General features: G+C 39.0%; 1 protein-coding gene and 1 long non-coding RNA gene across 10 annotated transcripts in view; one reads left to right on the plus strand and one right to left on the minus strand.

Annotated features, from left to right (window-relative positions):
* The window catches only part of Tex9 (testis expressed gene 9), a 52,891-nt gene extending 44,587 nt beyond the window's left edge, over positions 1-8,304 (minus strand). For 4 of the 8 annotated variants that reach the window (XR_001778850.2, XR_003947844.1, XR_379410.4 and 1 more), the window contains exon 1: positions 8,241-8,300. The gene's annotated coding sequence lies outside the window, so the exon portion shown is untranslated. Of the gene's footprint in view, positions 1-8,240 lie in introns of all 8 variants that reach the window. The other 4 variants (XR_003947843.1, XM_030244237.1, XM_006511021.4 and 1 more) reach the window with 3 other exon arrangements.
* Positions 1-13,657, plus strand: part of Gm33004 — a 32,898-nt gene that overhangs the window by 13,333 nt on the left and 5,908 nt on the right. Inside the window, exon 1 of one of the 2 annotated variants that reach the window (XR_870915.3) lies at positions 12,863-13,014. The exons of the other annotated variant lie outside the window; for it this stretch is intronic. This is a non-coding gene — a long non-coding RNA (predicted gene, 33004). Of the gene's footprint in view, positions 1-12,862; positions 13,015-13,657 lie in introns of those variants that run through there. 2 annotated transcript variants of the gene reach the window in all.

Below are 13,657 nucleotides of genomic sequence, written 5' to 3' on the forward strand. Positions count from 1 at the left end.
CCCATACCCACAGCAGCCACATTGAGAAAGGATTTACAATCTAAGGTTTGGGGGATTGGAAAGATGTTTTCAAAGGATATAAAAACTTCAGTTATATAGAAGGAAAATTCTAGAAATCTGTGTGTCACGTTAACTATAGTTAATAATAGAATACTACAGTCTTTTAAGTTGCTACAAGAATAGACTGTATGTGTTGTCTACAAATAAATAAGTGTATAGGTAATTCATTATAAATTAGCTTGATTAAGCTATTCATCTATGTCTGTCAAAACATAAATCCAAAAAATTTTACTTGTCCACAGGGTGCATTGGTGCATGTCTGTAACCCCAACATCAGTTTCCCAACTCCAGGCTAATCTAGTCAACAGAGTGAGTTCCAGGCCAGCCAGGATTACATTGTCTTTGTCTCAAAAATATTTTTTGCTTGTCAATTAATAGTACAAATAAAGAAAAACATAGAAGTTAATGCAGGTAGCCAACTTGCCACAAAGTAATCTATGGGCCTATTGAGGTTGCATAAAGACCCTCTTAGCCCTCTAAGGATGATTTGAGTGTGGTGGTACATGCTTGTAATTCCAGAACTTTGGAGGTGAGGCAGAGAACAAGTTCCAGGATAATGAAGGCTACATAGCAAGGCCCCCCTCTGAAGGGCAAAAACCATTGACTCATTGTTGAGCTTTCAAATCCTTACCACTCTATACAGCCACAACAAGACCATCCATTCCACTTAACCCTGCTCAGACCAGCAACACCTCTGACCTAGAGTATCTTAATAGACTTCACATATATGGTTCCCTATATGCTAGGCATTTCACTTGTCTTAGTAAAATAATTACTGCATGGCTTTAATCAATTACATATTTCTAAGAATCACTTATATGTGATGAGATCTATCCCCTTATGGATAGTCTCTTTACCATAACTCGTTTTGATATGTTTAAAGTAAATGGCTGACTGACATTACTGTTGATGGGTCTAAATTTAGAGAATAGGAAAATTTACGGTCTCTTCAGAGGTTTCAGACTTACACAATATCGTTGCTCTTTGGAGACAAAAAATTTCTCAGGGATAACTTGTATTTTCAGAAGTCACTTTCTTTTCAAGGGATCACACACAAAGGCGACAGACAAGTCAAGCTATTTTAACTATCATTCATTTGACAGCGTTGTCCCCTTTACACTTTCACTAAAAGTATTTTCATCCTCCCTAAAAACAAACCCGTCATTTTTCTCCTTAAAAATGTACAATCTGAGCCGGGCGTGGTAGTGCACGCCTTTAATCCCAGCACTCGGGAGGCAGAGGCAGGCAGATTTCTGAGTTCGAGGCTAGCCTGGTCTACAAAGTGAGTTCCAGGACAGCCAGGGCTACACAGAGAAACCCTGTGTCAAAACAAACAAACAAACAAACAAACAAAAAGTATAATCTGGGGCTAAAGAGATGGCTCTGGTGAAGAAAACTGGCTGCTCTTCCAGAGGACCCAGGTTCAATCACCAGCATCAGTCTGGGAGCTCACAACTGTTGTCTCCAGCACCAGAGGGTCTGATGATCTCTTTAGGGTCTCTTTAGGGTCTCTTTAGGTACTGCATTCATTGGGTGCATCGTGCAGGTAAACTACCAACACATACAAATATGTTACATTAAATTTAAAATGTATAATCTATTCTGAATTTTTTTATTTTCTAAATGTTTTATAATATTATAGTTGAACACTATAAAAGTCTATAAAGGATCAAAATACTCTGGCATTCAAAAGTGGTCTAAACTGGAGAGAAAATGACTTTGTGTTAAGTGATTAAGTCCTGGACCTTATAACCTATCCATGGTTAAGAACTGAATGAAGAAACAGCTCAGGAAAACCAGAAGAACTAGAAAAACAATATTTTCAGGTAATTATGAGTGAGCTAGTTTATCTGGAGGACTTGGAAAAAGGCACATAAGGGTGAAATCTGGAATGGAAATATGGAAGATTACAACTAAGTTGAGAGCTAACACATTAGATAAAGTTAAAAGGAAGACAGGATAGATTCTCACCAAGAAAATCAATGTAGAAAGGCAATGAATGAGAAAAACTGTTAGTGGTGGTGAAGAAATTTTTGAATTTTAAAATAAACTTGTTTATTTTTATTTCATATGCAGTGGAATTTTGCCTGCACACTTAGCCTGATGCAGCATTTCTATTGTTTATAAATTGTAATCTAAGACATTGTGGGTATTTTTGTTGGTTGGTTGGTTGGTTGTTTTTGAGAAAGGATTTCTCTGTGTAGCCTTGGCTATCCTGGAACTCATTCTATAGACAAGGCTGGCCTTGAACTCAGAGATATACCTGCCTCTGGCTGGGTGGGTGCTGGGTTTTAAGGCATGTACTACCACCACTTGGCCTGAGACATTTTGTTAAAGAAATATGAATTGATTTACTATAAAACAAAACAAAATTGCTGATTTAACTATTTACTGGCTGAAAACATTAGGGAGGACAATATTTGAATTGCTATCGTTCAGAACATAGTTAACTGGAATACTAACAGTCTTGATGTATGTCAGCTAAAGGCTAAGGTGAGTTCACATACACAGAATATCAAATGACCATGTAGGACAAAGGGAAACAAGGAAACCCAACCAGGATTTATACTGGAGACATCTAGGAAAGTAGGTAAGATGATGGGATTTGGAGTCGCATCATTCACATAGCTTTGATAGGAAGGCCACTCTCTCTGATGGTGAGGGAAATAAATATCCAGCTTTGCAACTGTTGAAGCTTCTACCAGCTCTCAACAGGGATGACTAGCATAGTTAGATTGAGATATCTGATACATGTGAATATGGGTTCAGGGACAATGAGTTTCTATGGCTAAAGCTAACCTGGACTGGTGCTGTAAGAAGATGAAAAGCTGAAAGCAACTAACAAGCAGTTAAAAGACCAGGAAAAGCCACAGGGCCCCCTTAGCAGCATAGGAAGTGTCTCTGTTTCCAAAATGTAACTATTAGTGATTCTCTTCAAAAACTGTTCAACTCCCAAACAAGAAACCTATAATCTACTACAACTGAGTTCCTATGTGTACTGAATATGATACTTGGAATATTTGGCTTGATATCCCCAAGAATCTTGAATTCTGAGATTCGCCTAAAACATATAAGTCTGCCAAAGTAAGGAGAGCATCCCTATTGAGAGCTACCAATTTCAACTGCTTTAAGAAAATGAAGCTCTCCTCGGTAAGACAGGGTATGTTCAACAACTCCCCAGAAACAATAAGGTAAGTGCTTTTAGGAGGATTCTGATGAAGGTCAGAGCGTAACCAGGGTGGGGCCACGTGGACCCAGTGAGAAGAGAAGAACTTGTACAGCTCAGCCAGGAGTGCTGGAAGAGCAAGGGTGGTCTATACAAGACTGATCCTGAAGTTCTTCATCTCACGGACTAGAAAATTGGAGATGTGTAAATTTTTTAAAAATCTTAATATGTGGGATTAACATTCACAGCAAAGCACTCAAGAGACTGTGAACTTGTTAAGTAGGTGTCATATAGAAGGATGGAAAAGGAAGAGTGAAGCACAATGTCAGGATTGCTGTGGCAAGTGAGAACAGCTTGTTAAAGGCACACTGTCAGGCAGTAGCAAATGGATGAACACCCACCACGTGACCGTGTGCCGCGGAAGACTGGAGGCTTCATGAGGAGGACCAAAGGGACGTGCTGGCAAAAGAAACAGACTTGGAGAGGATGCTCTGTTTTGGTTCCTTTGTAGTAAGAGTCACTGATGGGAAAGACTACAATACTTTTCACGGCAATGAAGATGAGCCTTAACTGTATCATCCATGTATACCAAGACTAAACTGAATAAAAGCTCAGATTGACAGAAAAAGATTCTGACCCAAACAAGTTAGGGAAATGTTAATGTGGTGGCCTTGAATTGTAAAAGGTTAAAGGATTCATCTAAATCTGATCAGCGTAGATAAAGACAAGGTCGGTTGGTTTGGTTTTCTTTTTTCTTTCTTTCTTTCTTTTTTTTTTTTTTTCTTTTTCTTTTTGTACAATATGAGGGAAGCAGGCCATGAGAGTTTTTTTTGTTTTTGTTTTTTTTGTTTTTTGGGGTTTTTTTTTTTTTTTTTTTTTTTTTTTTTTTTGGTTTTTCGAGCCAGGGTTTCTCTGTGTAGCCCAGGCTGTCCTGGAACTCACTTTGTAGACCAGGCTGGCCTCGAACTCAGAAATCTGCCAGCCTCTGCCTCCCAAGTGCTGGGATTAAAGGTGTGCACCACCACTGCCCGGCAGCCATGAGATTTTTTTATTTGTGATTTTTTTCAGTTCCTGTCATACAAATGAGGGCAGATGGATGAGTGGAGGTTTTACTCTGTGTGGAGAGGGGTCGACAGGGTGGCACTCTATGCCATTAGGTCTGTAGTGATTAAGTATGATTAATGGAACTCAGTCCTGCTAGTCCTATAGGCTTTCGTGTTTAAGATATCAAGTTTGAAAACCTGGGGCCTCTGGTCCAAGTTTAAAGAGTCCAAGGATAAAAAATAGAGGGAGTGGAGGGAGGGAGAGAAGAGGAGGGAAATACAAATCTGTAATAGCTACTGTAATTTGCCCTCAGTGGCTCTCCATATGTTAAAAACTTTCCCATGGCTGGTGCCATAGGGCAGCCTGCAGATGAAGAAGAGGTGGGATCTAGTAGAAAGCCTTTCTGTCACTGAGGTATGTCATTGAGGGGGGAAACAGGACCCCAACTCCCAGTCTTATCCTCTCCTTTGTTCCACCACTGACTCCACCATGATGTACTAACTCATCAAAAGCAATGAGGCCAACCAAATGACTTAAAGCCTCCAAAACTATGAGCCAATGAGCCTTTCCCTTTCATAAGCTGAGTGTCTCAAGTCCATGTTATATCAATGAGAAAGCAGCCAACAAGATCTATCAGGGAATCCTGAGCAGCATAAATAAGAGTAGCAAGATAAAACCAGCTGCAATCATCACATTCAAATTGCCAAAAATAAAAGGTAAAGACTGACAGATATAAGAAGAAATTTTATGAACAGAGAAATGCAGATCAAAATTCGACAACTCATTGGCAGTTATGTGAGCTACAAACAGTGGGAGAAAAGCTGCAGTGTGCTTGAAGGAAAGTTTGTCAGGGTGAAATTTTATATCACATGGAGCAGTTTTTCTAATGAGAAGAAGAAATAGATTTTAATCAACAATAACTGAAGAAAGGCATTGCCATTAAATCTGCACTGCAAAGGTATTATTCTTCAGGACTGGTGGGGTGAATGGATGGGGGTAAAGGCACTGGCTGTCAAGCCACATGGCCTGCACTCGTTCCCTGGAACCTATGTGAAAAGAGCCAGGCAAGATGGCACTCTCTTGTAGCCTTAGCACTGGGGAGACCCAGACTGGTGGATCTCTAGGACTCACTGGCCAGACAGTCTAGCCTACTTGGTGAGTTCCAGATCAATGAGAAACTGTGTTTCAAAACAACAACAACTAACCAACTAACCAACAAACAAACAAGGTGGAACCAACAGGATGGCTTCCTGGGTAAAGGCCCTTGACAGCAGGCCTGAGAACCAACCCCGAAGAGCCATTCTCTGACCATCCATGAATGCACATCAACAAAGGTCATTAAAAACAAACAAAAACCAAGTACAAGGTGAATAGTACCTGAGGAATGACAGCTGAGGTTAACCTCTGGCCTCTTACAGGCACACACAGAGAACCAAAACAGGAATATTGTGTTTGAGTTCACAACATGTATAAAGGTGAAAGGCATGGACAGAAACACTAGAACAGTAGATTGGAGGTAAGAGCTGGGAATAACCTGCCATGAAGCTCAGTGCTATACACACACAATGCAGCACTTCCTGGATGAAAACATGGATGAACTAACATACAGTAAGCAAATAAAAATTACAAAGAAGAAACAAAAAGTAGAGACAAATTTGAATTTCAAAAACAATTTAATAGGCAGTAAAATGGCAACAAAACTATGAAACATGGACATGCAAACTTTATATGCCCCAGTACAGGGGAACACCAGGGCCAAAAAGTGGGAGTGGGTGGGTAGGGGAGTGGGGGGGAGGGTATGGGGGACTTTTGGGATAGCATTGGAAATGTAAATGAGGAAAATACCTAATAAAAATATAAAAAAATAACCTATGAAACAACTAATTAGATAGCAAACAATAAGCAAGATGCTGAAGTTAAATCAGGTATTGGTAAACATTGTTGTAAACTGTCTAAAGAGATTAAACAAAGAAATTTTAGATTTTGTACAAAATCAGACCTATTGAGTACGGAAAATGATGTAGCCACTGCATAAAAACAGTTTGGTGGCTCCTTAGAAAGTTAAAAATAGACTTTCTCCGTGACATAACTAATCCATTCTTGGGTATACTTTTCCAAGAGAATTGAAAATGCATATTGAGCTGCACAGTGGTGGTGCATACCTTTAATCCCAGCACGAGTTCGAGGCCAGCCTGGTCTACAGAGTGAGTTCCAGGACAGCCAGAACTACACAGAGAAACCCTGTCTCAAAAAAAAAAAGAAAGAAAGAAAGAAAGAAAGAAAGAAAGAAAGAAAGAAAGAAGGAAGGAAGGAAGGAAGGAAGGAAGGAAGGAAAGAAAGAAAGAAAGAAAGAAAGAAAGAAAGAAAGAAAGAAAGAGAAAAAGGAAGAAAGAAAGAAAAAGAAAATTCATACTGAACGAGGTGTGGTATGCATATATGTAATCCCAGCACTAGACAGGCAGAGTAAGTTCTAGGCCAGCCTGTCCTACATAGTGAGTTCTAGAAAAACCAGGGCTACATAGATCCTGTCTAAAAGCAACAAAAACCACATGCTTGTGGTGATTTGAATGAAAATGCCCCCACAATCTCATGTATTTGAATGCTTGGTAGTTGGTAGTTGGGAAGGATTTGGGAAGGATTAGGAGGTGTGGCCTTGTTGGAGGAGCTACATCACTGCAGGCAGTGGGCCCTGAGGTTTCAAAAGCCCATGCTGTTTCCTATTAGGTCTTATGAATTAAGACATAAGCTCTCAGCTACTTCTCCAGCACTGTAACTGCCTGCCTGCTGCATGCTCTCTGCCATAATGCTGACTCTAAACTTCTGGAACTGTAAGCCCCCAATAAACTTTTTTTTTTAACTCAAAAATCTGCCTGCCTCTGCCTCCCAAGTGCTGAGATCAAAGGCGTGTGCCACCACTGCCCGGCCCCAATAAACTCTTTTTCCTATAAGTTGCCTTGGTTATAGTGTTATATCATAGCAATAGAAAAGTAACTAAGACAATGTTTATATAAAAAGTTGTGTACAAACATACTAGCAGTATTATTTATAATAATCAGAAAGTGAAAACAACACAAATATTTACCAACTGATGAATTTCAAAGTAAAATGTCATGTATATCCATGCAACAGACTATTATTCAGCCATAAAAAAAGAACAAAATGAATCAGGCTATTGTATGCGCATAAAAGCATGATAAGCACAACAAGCTACATAGTGTATGTTACACTTATGTGAAACAAACAATATTCAAATCCATGGAGACAAGAAATAAATTAACAGCTACAGGGTGGGGCTAAAGAGAAAGGAAAATATTTCTAGAAGGAAATGTTCTAGGGTTAAAAAGAAAGGGTTAAAGAACAGTTTTCTAACACTGTTAATGGTCTAAAAGTCACTAAGCTTACATGGTCACAAGGGCAAATTTTATATTATATGAATAGTATCTCAATTTAAGAGACCATATTTTCATAAGTCTAGAAGTAAACCTGATAAAAGACATTCAAGATAAATAAACTGAAAACTACAAAATGCTCCAGGGAAGTTAAAGAAGACGTAAGTAAGTGGATAGGTACTTAGTACTGCAAAATGTCAATTCTGCCAGACATAGTAACTTTCCTTTTTTAGACTGTGTATGTGTTTGTGTGTGCATGTGTGTTTTACACGTGCACACATATGTACAGAGACTTGAAGAGGCTAGAAGAATGTATTGTATTCCCTGGAACTGAAGTTATAAGTGCTTGTAAGCTGCCTGAGGTGTGTGTTGAGAACTGAATATGACCTCTAGAAGAGCAGTAGGCTGTCTTGGAAAATGAGCCATCACTCTGCCCCCCACACCATTAAGTAATTTCTTGATTCAATACAATCCCATTTGAGATCAGGAGGGTTTATTGTGGAAATTAGTTAAGAAATTCTAAAATTTGTATGGAAAATGCAAATAACTTATCATAGACTAGAAATTGCAGAAAGACTTACGCTATCAGACATCAAGAGTTACCACAAGGCCACAATACTTCACATGGGTAAGTATTAGTGCAATGATACGTAGCCCAGTATAACAGAAAACAGTTCCAAACAGGCCAATTCATAAACAGTAACCTGTGATGCAATAAAAGTACCATGGCAATTTGAAGTGATTAGGATTTTTTTTTTTTTTTTTTTTTTTTTTTTTTTTTTTTTTTAGCAAACAGTGTTATCACAATACCGATATTAATGCACTGATAAGGAGAGGGTCTTCATGACCCAAGAACCTTAACACCAGTGTTGCAACACTATTCTTGGAGGTTAAATTTCCATCACAGCCGGGCAATGGTGGCGCATGCCTTTAATCCCAGCACTTGGGAGGCAGAGGCAGGTGGATTTCTGAGTTCGAGGCCAGCCTGGTCTACAGAGTGAGTTCCAGGACAGCCAGGGCTACACAGAGAAACCCTGTCTCGAAAAACAAAAAAACAAACAAACAAAAAATTTCCATCACATTCAAATTATATTATTTTATGGCTCATGCTTTTGGTGGAATATTATTGAAAGACTTGATGCATGCTTATTCTATAGAATAACATGTTAAAGACATTCAAATTACAGGCCATGTTTCATAAAATTATAAAAATTACTCCAGTTAGACATCATGCATAAACATGGGGGAAATAATATTTTAGGAGAGTTCATAAATTTTTTCTGTAATGGCCACACTCAAACGGCACCCAGCCATATGGTCTTGGACTGTTAGCACATTAAGCAACCACACACAGCTCATAAATGAATGGGAAGCGCTAAGCTCCCATGCAGATTTAGTTACAAAAAAAAAGCAGCAAGCCACATGGTTCCTACACTCCTGACTTACTCTATAGAATAAACATGCATCAAGTCCTTCAGTAAGATTTCACCAAAAGCATGAGCCATAAAAGTCTGCTAATCTGAAATTTGTCAAAAGTTACCATTGAGGAGTTTGGTTCCCAGCCCCCACATCAGATGGCTCCCAACAATTTGTAAATCCAGCTCCAGAGGACCCTATATCTCACCTCTGTGGCACCTGCCCTTAAGTATACATACCCATGTGCAGACACATATACCTATACATAATTAAAAATAGAAAAAGTAAATATCTTAAAAGACATCAAGAGAAGAACATAGTCTGGTAAAGAATATTTGCTACACATATAAATACATACATATCTTGTATGATGCAAATATATCCAATAAATAAGCTCACATCTAAAAATGCCCACAAATCAATAAAAAGACAAAACATTTAGCCAAAAGAGAGGATGTTTTACAAAGAAAAAGCTAATGTAAGCAAAAGTACATGGATACTCGTGACTAGGCAGCAGGAAGATGTACGTAAGATAGATGGACAGCATGAAATGGTAGCCAATCCAAGGACCGGCTTACCAGTGATGCCCTGCATTACTACTGCACCCTTCTAAAAGACTCCCAAGTGGGCAGGGTCACCCCTCCTGCCACTGCTGCCAGATTTCTGAGTCGCTGTCTCATGGTTAGAGGAACAGCAGATGGACAAACAAGTGTTTACTGAGAAGCAAAGCAACAGCTGATGAAGAACAGGAAAGATGTGTTGGCAAGTAGCAGTTTGGATGTTGTTTTAATATCCTGGGAAACAGGCCAATTGGCCCTGCCCATATGTAAATTAGGAATTGTGATGCAGATGGTTAGTTAATTCGAATGTATACGGGAGATTCTGATTGTTTGGCGGGTCAGAATGAAAGACTTCAGACTTTGTAGGAAAAAGATTCTCCAAAAATTCTACCGTGTTGAGTGGGGAGAAGAACGAGGATGTAAAAAGAACAGGCATTTTGATGAGTCGGGCTCACTGGTTGTCAGATTCACACTTCAGTGTTCTAGGATTGACTATGGCTCTTTACTAGGATTTGATCATCTGTTTTCCTTGGGCTTATAACCTCTACTAACTGCTTACAGGAGAGGGCTGCCTTGTTCATATCGCTGCATAAGAACATGGATAACAAGTGCCATATGTGAAGGAGAGAATAGGCATTGTTTATGCCTTGACCTCAGACTTCTCGAGAAATATAAGCAGTACATTGCTTCATTTCTAAATCACTCAAGGTTTCCTTACAGCAGAAGGCAGTGGCTAAGATTTTCTTTTCTTTTCTTTCTTTCTTTCTTTTTTTTTTTTGGTTTTTCAAGACAGGGTTTTTCTGTGTAGCCCTGGCTGTCCTGGAACTCACTCTGTAGACCAGGCTGGCCTCGAACTCAGAAATCCGCCTGCCTCTGCCTCCCGAGTGCTGGGATTAAAGGCGTATGCCACCACACCCGGCTGATATATGTTTTATAGAGATCATTTTTATCTGGACTTTAAAAATTGTGAGTTTGAAGCGTGGGTATGATGGCTTGCACATTTAATCCTAGTACTCTGGAGGCAGAGGCAAGCAGCTCTATAAATTCCAAGACAGCCAAGGGCCATATAGTGAGACCTTATCTCAAAAACAAAAAAAAAATTTACATTTAATATCTATTTTGGACATTTTATAATCTATAATTAAGGCTGATTTCTTGTCCTGACTCTTACAGTCTTCCTCTACCTTGGACAAATTCCACTCTTCCCGGCACTCTTTTTTTTTTTTTTTTTTGGTCTCTTTTCAAAGAATCATCTTTTAGTTTTATACAAACTTACTCTATCATTTCATTCTTTTCAAGACTTTTAAAAATAACATCTTTTCTCTCAGTTATATTTTAACTTTTTTTTCAATTTTTTACTAGATATTTTCTTCATTTACATTTCAAATGCTATCCCGAAAGTCCCCCATATCCTCTCCCGCCCACTCCCCTACCCACCCACACCTACTTCTTGCCCCTGGTGTTCCCCTGTACTGGGGCATATAAAGTTTGCAAGACCAAGGGGCCTCTCTTCCCAATGATGTCCGACTAGGCCATATTCTGCTATATATGCAGCTAGAGACACGAGCTCTGGGGGTACTTGTTAGTTCATATTGTTGTTCCACCTATAGGGTTCAGACCCCTTCAGCTCCTTGTGTACTTTCTCTAGCTCCTCCATTGGAGGCCCTGTGTTCCATCCTATAGATGACTGTGAGCATCCACTTCTGTATTTGCCAGGCACTGGCATTGCCTCACAAGGGATAGCTATATTAGGGTCCTGTCAACAAAACCTTGCTGGTATATGCAATAGTTTAACTTTGTTTTTATTAGCTTTGTGAGCTATATACATAGTTCATTTACATTTGTATTTATGATATATCCATATCTTCTGAACATACACATGCACACATACATATGTACCATGGTGCATGAGTGTAAGTCAGAGGGTAACCTGAAGAAGTTGGTTTTCGCATGTGAGTCTGAGGGTTCAACTCAGGTTGTAAGGGTTGGCAGCAAGCACCTTTGACAACAGAAACATCTTGCTGACCCTCTATTTAGATTTATATATGAACCCTGTTATTTATGACTGTGCCACTAGACAGGTTATTTAACCCAAAGCTCTGTATTTCAGTTCATCTGTGAAAAGATTATTGTAAAAAATAATGTCAATTCACATAGATCACTTTGCAACATGCTAATTGTACAAGTATATGCTATAGTTTTTATGTATTATCATTTCTTGACAGTTAACTTTAGTTTGCACATTTCTCTTTTTATAACTTACTTATTTCTAATTTATAATCTGCATTGGTATTTTGCCTCTGTGTATGTCTGTGTGAGGGTGTCAGATCCCCTGAAACAGGAGTTATAGACAGTAGTGAGCTGCCAGTGATTGCTGGGAATAGAACCCTGGTTCTCTGGAAGAACAGCTAGTGCTCTTAACTACTGAGAGCCATCTCTCCAGCCCCATGCACATTTCTCTTTTATCCTCAGTTTTAGAGGAGGTTGTGAGATGAGGTCTTACTCTGGAACCCACTCTGTGACCTCAAAAGAATCATATCTCCATGCCTCAGGTTCCTGAGAGCTGGGATTTGAGGTACTATGTTTGGGTATAAAACTTTAGCTGTTTGTTTGTCTGTTTGAATATTGGTTCTATTAGTTACTTTATCACTATTACTGTGATGAAATGCCATGACGAAGGCATCTTATAGTAGGAGTTTATTTCAGCTTATGGTTCTAGAGTGTTAGTAGTCTGCCATGCCAAGAAAACCTGCCAGGCATGGCAGCAAATAACAGGCATGGCAACTGGAGCCGGAAGCTGAAGACTCACATCTTAAACCAAAAGCATGGAGTAGAGTGCCCCAGCTTGGGATGGCACAAAGCTCTGAAACCTCAATGAACCCCAGCATACACACACTTTCTCTGGCAAGAGCACACTCTGAGACCTAAACCAACAAGGGACTAAGGACAAATACAAGAGCCCTTGGGGGACATTCTCATTCAAATGACTACAGTGTTTTTATGAGACACTGTGTAGCCTAGGCTAACATGAAACTCACTGTATTGCCTAGGTTTGGCTCAGATTATAGGTAATCTTCTAGCCTTGGCTTCCCAGGGGGCTGAGATTAAAGACATGAGCACCATACCCTGCCATTTTATTATTTCCAAATTTTATTGCAGTGTAATCAAAGGCTGTAACCTAAATGATTTTTTATCTGGAACTTTATTAACATCTTCCTTGAGTTTTAGCAAGCTGGTTAATGTTTCATATGTGTTGGAAGAGACAGGACATTCACTGTTTATTGTGGACAAAGTCCTTTACTCAAGAAAGCTGCTTTGTTGTGTTGCTCAAATTCTGTGTACTCCAACAGCTCTCCTACCTGACCTGTCAGTTTCTGAGGTACATGGTAGTTTACCAACAGTTACCAAGTTTTTTGTTCTTACTTTTCTGTTAATTTTTACTGCATAAAATCTGTGATAAAGATGATTTTGATGATATAGTATGTGATTTATAAAGTTTCACTGCTAGCAAAATTTCTCATGAAATTTATTTTCATCCATAGGGTTGACAAATTTTTTCTTACATTCAATTTGTTTAGTCTAACAATGTTCCCTTGTTTCTTTTCTTTTGATAGTGACTACGTGATATTTAATTGTTAGTTATTTAGTTAGTTAAAATAGCGTCAAACAACTCCTTTTTATTTTCTTTTATGTCTATGAGTGTTTTTGCCTGCCTATGTGTATTTACAGTCTGTACATGGTGGTGTCCATCGAGGTCAGAAGAGGGTGTTGGGTCCCTTGGAAGTGGAGTTACTGATAGCTGTGAGCCATCATGTAGTTGCTGGGAACAGAAAGAACTTGTTGCTTTGAAAGAGCAACAAGTGTTCTTAAGCCAAGGAACCATCTTTCCAGCCCCCTTATAGACTCATTATAATATTATTTACATTCTAAATAATATAGCTATATATGTTGCTATTCTTTTTTACCAAATTTTAAATTATTTCTTTTTATTGAAGTTATTTTACCCATTGTCACTGAATGAC

This window comes from Mus musculus, chromosome 9, assembly GCF_000001635.26.
Source record: "Mus musculus strain C57BL/6J chromosome 9, GRCm38.p6 C57BL/6J".
Lineage (NCBI taxonomy): Eukaryota > Metazoa > Chordata > Mammalia > Rodentia > Muridae > Mus > Mus musculus.